Here is a 10,448-nt window from a genome sequence, read left to right as displayed (position 1 = left end):
GGTGCTTGCGTTGCGGGAGATGCCCGCCCAAAAAAAGAAATATTAAAGCTCATGAAATGTCTAACAATTGTAGTAACAAAAAATAAAAAGACCATAAAACTTTGAGAACAATAACATTTCAAGTTAAATAATAACCTAACTTCCGAAAGCAATGAAGTTAAGCAAGATCGTATTGCCTACCTAATAGCTATTGAGACACTTCAAGAACAAAATATCGATCTAATTGTGCACTTAATCAGATTGCACCTGAGTCTTGATCAAAAGAATAGATTGCGTGTGAGGACCCCACCGCCTGGGTCGCCCAGGACCGGTGAGTAGACCCCTTGCGGGCCCCCTCCATGACATGCATGCTTGACATACTCAGGTATTGTAGCAGTGAAATCACACCAGTTCGCTGCGCCCTGCAGAGCTTCGAACCCATGACCTCAGGCCTTTTGTTCTCCCAAAGGAGACGACTCTCACCAGTTGAGCTGTCTACTCACCGGTCCTGGGCGACCCAGGCGGTGGGGTCCTCACAAAAAAAGGCGACTTGTGTTTGAGGATCCGCAGGTGTAACCCATGCATGCTGCGGGTTGCCCTCCATGACTTGCTCATGTACACTGCATTATTGTAGGCAGGAAATCACACCAGTTCGCTACGCGCTGCAGCGCTTCGAACCCGTGACCTCAAGCTCTTTGTCCCCCGAAGGAGCGCCTCTCACCAATTGAGCTGCAGTTTTGTCACGCCCCGAACCATGGCCTGGACGTAACACGGCACTCGGTGCCTGACTGCATGTGACCGAGCGAACCACATGGCTTGCTGAACTATCATGAGGCATAACATAAGCGGAATATAACGTGAATGCATAATGAGCCTTTATAAAACATGATAAGTCGTAATACTTAATAAAAATACTTGTTTAAACATGAGTGCAGAAATAACATGAATGAACCAAAAATGGCTATACGACTCCGAATGTCTGACATAACATAATTGACTTGTCTAGTCTATGAAAACTCTATCATGATCTGACTGGAAAACATACTTACTGGGACAAGGCCCCCAGCATACCTTAGATGCATAACTAAGCATAAAACAAAAGTTGACTAAACCCCGAATGAGATGGGGCTCACCAATAAGCTGATACGAATGTTGTCTTACTGAGCAGATGTGTCGTCCTGTATATCAGTACCTGCATCGTGAAATGCAGGCCCCCGGGCAATAAAAAGGGGACGTCAGCACATTGAATGTACTGGTATGTAAAACAACTGAAAGAAATAACATGGGACATGGAATAACATGATAAGAACTGAAACTGAAAACCTGGACATGAACATGAGTGCATACATATACATATAAAACATGGTAAAAATATCATAAGTAGGGAGAGCAATAACTTATAACCGATCCATGGTCTGGTGTTTGCGTCCCGCCAGCAGAACACTCAGTCCTTGCCAGGGAACATGAGATTTAATAAAGTATGAAAGGATCCAGTCATTATGAGAGATCGTCCAGGACATGGGTGGAGCGATCCTCATCCTACGGTGGCTACGTAGTTTCAGGCTATCTGAAGCCCTCCTCGGTAATTAATGCAACTCCCAAAACATGAACATGTAAAATAGTGGCACTTGCTGCCCATGGTATATCATGAATCATAACTTGCTTGTATATAGTGTTCATGAATCATAACTTGCTTGTACATGGTTTTCATGAATCATAACTTGCTTGTATATAGTTTCATAAGATAACTTGTCATAGTCTTGCAAAACATGTTTTTGATGCATGAGTAATAATAATAGTTCATAATCATATATATATATACTTGACTTGAAAACATGCTTGTAACTTGCTGGATGAAATCATAAAGTTTCACATAAACATAATGAGAACACATGAGGAAGAATTCATGATTCATGGATTTAGCTAGGATTCCTAATATCCGTAATGGAAGATTAGGAATACAATAACGAACATAGATACAAAATTCTTGTACATACATACATAATTACGGGCTACCAATATGTTGGGTTTAATACCCTAAGATTTGAACTTCATATATTTTACGAAACGAATCATGGGGAAGAACATAGAGATTCCCACATGTGGATGGAAGTTCTACATACCTTAGTTGTTCCAAAACTTGAATTAAAGACTTGGATTTTGAAGAAGATTTCCTAAATCTTGATTCTTGAATCTTGAGATGGGTTTTCTTGAAAACCCTAGATTAGGAATGATGATTTCTTGTTTAGATTACAAGGATATATGTTAGAATTGAGTTGGAATAATTAGAATGGACTTACCTTGGTGTTCTTGATGTTGGAGGAGAGTAGGAAGTCGTTTTAGGGTTTGAGGGAGTGAAAAATAATGAGTTGAACTGATATGGACGAATATATAGTGTTCTGGAACATTGCAATTTACGTCCAGCAAAATACTGGCCGTATTTCAGTTTACGGGTCGTAAACTGACTTTACGGGCCGTATTTTGCCCCATGGACTGCACTGCATCTCTTCAGTAAAATGGCCATAACTCTTTGTACAGATGTCCGTTTGACCCCCGTAAGATACCGTTGGAAAGGTATTTCAATGCTCTACAACTTTCATCAAGGAAGTTTTTCCAAATTCCAAATACTGTTTGAAATACGGGCCGTAAAGTGAAATACGGTCCGTATTTAACCTTATGACCTCAAAATGTCAAATTCCAGAATGTTCAGAAATTCTTGGTTTCATTCCCAAATTCCAAATACGGTTTGAAATACGGTCCGTAAAGTGAAATACGGTCTGTATTTAACCTTATGACCTCAAAATGTCAAATTCCAGAATGTTCAGAAATTCTTGGTTTCAGTTCACGACTTGGTTTACGGCTAGTAAACTGAAATACGACCACTGTTCATGGGCGTAAACCATCATATCACAACTGAACGGAAAAATTTCAATTCCCACATTCTTTATCTGATTTTCTAAGTCTAGGATCGTGGTCAAAACTTTCGTTAAAGGTACGGGGTGTTACATTGCGTAACAATCGAGAAATTCTGCAACAAAAAAATAAAAGAGAGAAAACAAATTAGCAAAAAAGAGAAAGGAAGGAGTCAAGCTCCTCATTTATTTGGTTCATCCCAACTCATATGTCATTTTATACAATTTAAGATCACAAAACTGTAATACACTCCTACTAAAGTTGAAACTCCAATAAGCCATCCGTATAAATTGGATTTGTTGATAAATTATTCCTTATCCCACCCCATTATCTACTAATACGAATTTTTGGCATATTTATATGAGATAAATTGATCTAAATTGAATATGCTTGTAAACAATATTTTATCGTTATTTTAGCAGATAAGTTTGCCTAAACTTTCTAATTTAATATTAAATGTGATATAAGTATAGGAATCCAAAATTTTCAAATATTATCGTTGTATGCTATCCTTGTTATCTTTCAATCCGTAATTCAAATTCAATTTTTTTTAACTTTCAGTTCAAAAGTCTTTGTCATTCTATCCACTTCGAATTCTATTCTTTAATCTATATGTCAAAAATATTTATCGTTTAATTTTAATTTCAGTTCAAATTTACCTCAGTTGAAGAATCTTTATCTTTCATTTCAATTCAAGTTCACTTATAAGAAATTAAATTTGGATATTTCAATTTAAATTTAAAACTTCAAAATGTCCAGTTCGTTGAATAAAAGCACGTAATGGAATTTTATATAATTGATTTTAAAACTTTAATACGTCATTTATTATATAAATGAACATAATTTAAAAATAGGTTTAAAAGAATTTAAAAATAAGACAGTAAATCTGGTTGAATAATTTGTATTTGTAGTTATCTATAAAGAGTCCATCTTCATATGAATCTCGGATTACTTTGAAAGAATTAACTACAATTCAAATTAATCACTAATCAACTTTAGGTGATGTGTTTTTAATTTGAAATATCTTTTCTTGAAATTAAATTTAATATTATTACATAACTTATTTGATTGTCTTAAAACTGCCAAGTGGCTTGTTATTAACTTGTCACTTGACTTAACCATATTGCTTGTACCTCTCCTTTTTTATATATATAGATTTCTACTGTTTCTTTTTCTGAGGGGACTGAGTAGGACAAGTTTTCAAGCTTGTCACATTCATACCTTTATTTGTGGCATTAAGATACAAAGCAGAAATGAATATTACAGAGAATATTGCGGAGTTTGAAAAGTCCCCTTTTTTCCATGTGCGATTGTTAAACAGTTTGTGTGTGTCTATATATATATATATATTACTTTGCTCCATGTCAATTTGTGTAGACTCATTAGAATAATATATGTGGAACGATATATTATTGCTAACACATGATAAACGTAATTTCCAATTGAACATAATTGATAGAAATTTAAGGAATTACTTTCTAACACGCACCTAAACAAACCATATTAATTGCTTATGTTTGGATGGTCGTTAACCCGTGGTTTCATAATGTACAGTACGGTATTGTATTAATGAATACATATTTGGATGCATTATATCGTTTGTTGTGGTTTAATAACTGTTTTTTTTTTGTTTGGTTTGATTGTATGGTACTGTGTAATAACACGTAAGTTTACTAAAATATCTTTAACTCTTAATCACAAACTAATTTATATATATATTAATAAAACTAAGATAAAGGATAAAATAGGAACTTCAAAAAATAATTAGGTGATGGGTGGGGTGGTCATTGGGTGGTAGTGTGGGGGGTGGGTGTGCAGGGATGGAGTATAATGGGGAAATGAAATACGTAACTGTGAAAAAATTATCAAATTCGTGATTACAAAAATTAGATTTTTTATGGTTATATAACCACAAAATTATAACGAATTTACAACACAATACAATATAATTTTAGAAACAATAAAAACAAACATGATTTCATAGAAAACAATACAATAATGAACCACGGAAAACAACCATCCAAACCGGGGGTAAGAATTCGTAGTGGTTTTGAGCAACTTTATTTTCAATGACAAGAATCGAAAGTGCAGAAGAGGAATGCCTACAAGTCTACCACGTATCTAACTAGTGTAATATGGTAACTTCCAATAGTTCGCTAATCTTTATACTCCATTCTCACAAAGACCTATGCCTATGGGCAGTGGCGTACGCAGGATCTTTCATAAGCAGTGTCGCCATGTAAAAGAGTGAGCAACTAAATAAATCACTATAATAATATCATATTATAAAAAGAGAACTCAAATCATATTAATAAAACTCATTTCAAGTTACATTATTACAATTCTCCTGGATGGGATTTCATCTTTTGAAAGGTATTGATAATAGCCTCATTAGAAACATTACTAAATACTTCTTTTTCTATATAAGGAACCAAACAACCACTCAAAAGCTTATCATCCATGTGATTTCGTAAGTCGGTCTCAATCAACTTCATCGCAGAGAAAACTCTTTCAACTGTAGCAGTAGCAACTGGTAAAAGCAAAGCGAATTTCGCTAGTCGAAACACAAGAGGATACGTTCTAGGCTTCTTTATGATAATATCGCTCCATTGAAATTTAGGCTGATGTGATGTAATCTGTACATTTAGTAACTGATACGCCAATCGGGATAAGGAGCGAGAAGAAATTATATTTCTAATTGATAAAAGAACTTTTAAGGCTATAACTTATGAGTTCTTTTAGGGTTTTAACTTTTATGGTAAAGAAAATTATAATGAATTATGCTCATTTTTTTTTTTTTTGCGTCCAGTTGATTAGGATTTGAAAGATTTAAAATTAACAAAAAGATTAAGGCTGAATGGGTTTGAACTCAGGATCTCGCTCACGAATTAGAAGCGCCTAACCAACAGATCAACGCGGGAAGTAGTGTCAATATATTTATTTTACCTTCTAATTTCGTCCTTTTTATTTTTTAAATATGTATATCTAGTAAAAAATTTCGACGAAACAGTATCACGTGACACCCCTCAGATCAACGTAAATCCGCCCCTGCCTGTAGGTTGAAATACTTTACTGACATCGTAATTTTGCTGTGAGAATGAAGTAAAGAGAAAGTAATTTTGATTGTAACATTGTCCAAGAAGATATGCATCCATTTCCGGGCTTCTTTTTCTTCTTTTGGTTACTTTTTATTTTATTTAGATTTCTGCTGTTTCTTTTTCTGAGGGGACTGAGTAGGACAAGTTTTCAAACTTGTCACATTCACACCTTTATTTGTGGCATTAAGATACAAAGTAGAAATGCGTGTTACAGAGAATATTGCGGAGTTTGGAAAGTCCCCTTTGTTCAATGCGTGATTGTTCAATAGTTTGTGTGTATATATACATACTAGTCCTTTGTTTCATGTCTGTTTTTTAGACTCATTAGAACAATATATCTGGAACGATATATTATTGCTAACACATGATAAATGTAATTTCCAATTGAACATAATTGACAAAAATTTAACGAATTACTTTCTGACACGCACCTAAACAAACCATATTAATTGCTTATGTTTGGATGGTCGTTAACCTGCGGTTTCATAAGGGAAAAGGGTCAAAAATACCCCTCTACTTTGGGAAAATGACTAAAAATATCCTCCAAACTAATTTTGGGTCAAAAATACCCCTCACATCATCAAATTTTTCACATATACCCCTGTCTTAACGGAAATTCCCAAATCTGCGAAGATAATCCGGTTTCATTTTTTAAACTCGCTCCATTATTTAAATCCAACCAAACTATATAAAAACCTATGATCCTACGATCACATTTTTTCACCCTGGTCTACATGTTTAAAGGGGATTGTAGGATCGTAGGTTTTTATTTAGTTGGGTCGGGTTTAAATAATGGAGCGGGTTTAAAAAATGAAACTGAATTATCTTCACGGATTTGGGAATTTCAGTTAAGACAGGGGTATATGTGAAAACTTTGATGACTCGAGGGGCATTTTTGACCTCAAATTAGTTTGGAGGATATTTTTAGCCCTTTTTCCAAAGTAGAGGGATATTTTTGACCCTTCTCCCGTTTCATAATGTACAGTATGGTATTGTATTGTATTGTATTGTATTAATGAATACAATACTTAGATGCATTATATTGTTTGTTGTGGTTTAATAACTTTTTTTTTGTTTGGTTTGACTGTATGGTACTGTGTAATAACACGTAAGTTTACTAAAATATCCTTAACCCTTAATTACAAACTAATTTATACATATTAGTAAAACTAAGATTAAGGATAAAATAGGAACATCAAAAAATAATTAGGTGGTGGGTGGCTGGTGGGGTGGTGATGCGGGGTGCGTGGTTGTGGGGTGAGGGGTAGTGGGTGGTAGAGTGGCGTGGGTGGGAAGGTGGGTGTGGGTGTGTAGGGTTAAGCTATAATGGGGAAATGAAATACGTAACCGCGCAAAAATTATCAAATTCGTGATTACAAAAATTGGACTTTTTTATGGTTATATAACCGCGGAATTACAACGAATTTACAACACCATACAACATAGTTTTAGAAACAACGAAAACAAACATGGTTTTATAGAAAACAATACAATAATGAACCACGGAAAACAACCATCCATACAACGACAAAGAATCAAAAGTACAGAAGAGGAATGCCTACAAGTAGGGGTGTACAAAGCAAACCGACAAACCGCACCAAACCGATAATCCGAACCAAACCGAGAAAAAAACTCAACTAGTGGTTTGGTTTGACTTGGTTTGGTTTTAAAAAGAAAAACCCGAACACTATTGGTTTGGTTTGGTTTTAGCTAAAAAAAGTCAAACCGAATCAAACCCACCCGACATTACATTTATAAAAAACTCAACTAGTGGTTTGGTTTGTCTTGGTTTGGTTTTAAAAAGAAAAACCCGAACACTATTGGTTTGGTTTGGTTTTAGCTAAAAAAAGTCAAACCGAATCAAACCCACCCGACATTACATTTATAAAATTTCAAACATATTTTATACATAGAAATATTTATTTATAATGTAATTTATAAATGCTTCTTTAACTTTTTCATAGTTTTTTGTCTTTTAACATATTATTTCAAGCTTGGAATTAGAATTTTGAATGGTTTAATAAGTTTTATCGCTCAATGATATTAGTAACTCAAATAAAACTCAACAAAAATCAAATCAATACTAATGCTAACAGAAGAAATTCATATCTAACACTGGAATGACAATAATTTTGATATCTATTCTTTAGTTTTATATTAGTTTAGAAAGTGAAAATACATAACTTAATTTTAATTTTTTTCTTTAATATCTAGTCATGTAATTAATACTTATTAGCCGTACTTATTTTAGCATGACTTAGTACTTTAAGGGGTCGTTTGTTATGAAGGATAAACATAAATAGTCTTGGGATAAAAATTTAGCAATTTTTTATCCCTCGTTTGGTTAGTAATCATGGGATAAGTTATCCCAGGAGTAAAAATAGTGCTGGGATAACTTATACCTGCCACAGGGTGGAATAAGTTATCCCAGGATAAGTTATCCCGGGATAAGGAAAAAACCTCTTCTTTTTAGAAATTATCCAATGTATAATACTTTTAGTCCAACATACCAAACAGTAAATAAAAAATAACTCTAGAATAACTAATCCCAGCATAACTTATCCCAATGTAATTAATCCCAACATAACTTATCCCAGCATAATTTGTTTTTGAACCAAACGACCCCTAAGATTATGATCATTTTCTACATGCCTTATAAATTAGTTGTATTTATTGTAGCATGACTTAGTACTTTTAGATTATGAAAATTTTATTTTATGCAATTTCATTAATTTTTTTCGTTGAATATTTTAGTACAATGTCATCTCTCATCACGTTTTGTGTTATTTTCTTAATAAATATCTTAATTAGATAGTCGTATCTTACTAGGACTAAAGAAATATTTGAAGTACAAGTTATATGTTTTGTATGAAGACTTTACCGAAAAAAACCCGAAAAACCCGAGCAACCCGAAAAAACCGAAAAAACCCGAGGTTGAAAAACCCGACTTTTGTTGGTTTGGTTTGGTGTATAGATTTAAAAACCCGATGCAATTGGTTTGGTTTGGTCTTTAAAAAATCCGAACCAACCCGGTCCATGTACACCCCTACCTACAAGTCTACCACGTATCTAACTCGTGTAATATAGTAACTTCCAATAGTTCGCTAATCTTTGTACTCCTTTAGCATCTCCTCACAAAGACCTGTGCCTGTGGGTTGAAATACCTTACTGGCATCCTAATTTTGCTGTAAGAATGAAGTAAAGAGAAAGTAAGAGAGACCAACGGAAAGAAAGAAAAAGAAAGAGTGTTTGGAGTGGTTGGAATATAGAATGCGTGGTTGATTAAAAAGTGCGGGAACCATTAATTTTAAAAGTTACCAGTAATTATATTTATTGCTTTACTTTTATTCTTAAGCTTGCAGGGCCCATTGTCGGGCAATAAGATACCTCCTCCTTTTTTTTTTTTTACTGGTTTGGGGTAATTATATATCAAATGAAATTTTGAATTCTGAAAGGAATTCAAAGTGTATCAAATATTTTGTCGATTAGTGATATTTTCTAATTGAACACATACTATTATATGTATAGAAACTGCTGTAGCAATTTATTTGTTTTTCTTTTTGCCTGCATGAGTTCTTAACGAGTTCATAAGAGAGCTATTATATGCTATTAGGGATGGGCGTTTGGGCTTCAATCACAATCCAAATCCAATCCAAACAAGCTCGGATTAGATTGGATATTTTAAGTTCGGTTCGGATTATTCGGTTTGGATATTTCAAATTTTCGGATTTGACTCTTGAGATTGAAGGCAAGCTTATTAGGAACGAAATTCATATGTTAGTTACACAGAGGTAAATCTAAATCTTAATAATTGCTCAGTAAAAAAATCCTTCCAGTTCAAATTAGGATTAACAAATCCAAGTCATGCCCAACATAGTAAATCCATACTAAATAAAAGCAATCTAGAAAAGCAAAAATGAACAAAATAAAATCTAAGTAGTCATCTGGAAAAATAACAAAGAAATTTGTCATGGGTGACACTAATATGAGACTTTTGAGACTTGAGAAGTAAGAAAATACTATGTTATATTTGATTTAGTATAGAATTGTATATTGAATTTAATATTTTATTGGGTAGGACCTTAGGTACTAATCTATTGGACATTTAGAAACTAGACTTATTAGTACCGGGCATATATGATATAGGTAGGTCTAGATAAAAGGTATAAAAATTTCGGATTTTCAGATATCCAAAAATCCATAGTACTAAATCCATATCCATAAATTTTAAAAATAAAATCCAAAGTCCAATCCATAATTCAATCCAAATATTTAAAAAGTTTGAATTTCGGGTTGCCCCGGGGGGGGGGGGGGGGGGGGAGGGGTAGGGGTACAAGAAAAATCTAAAGTATCCTAGATTGCAAAATTAGAATTAAGGAGGGTAAAACAGGCAAAAAAAGAACTATAGGTTTTGAACAGACGCTAGACAAGTTGCTGTGAGAATTAAGAAACATTATA

The sequence above is a fragment of the Lycium barbarum genome, chromosome 8 (assembly GCF_019175385.1).
Source record: "Lycium barbarum isolate Lr01 chromosome 8, ASM1917538v2, whole genome shotgun sequence".
NCBI classification, from domain to species: Eukaryota; Viridiplantae; Streptophyta; class Magnoliopsida; order Solanales; family Solanaceae; genus Lycium; species Lycium barbarum.
The sequence above is the reverse complement of the archived record's forward strand: the minus strand, read 5'-3'. Positions refer to the sequence as shown.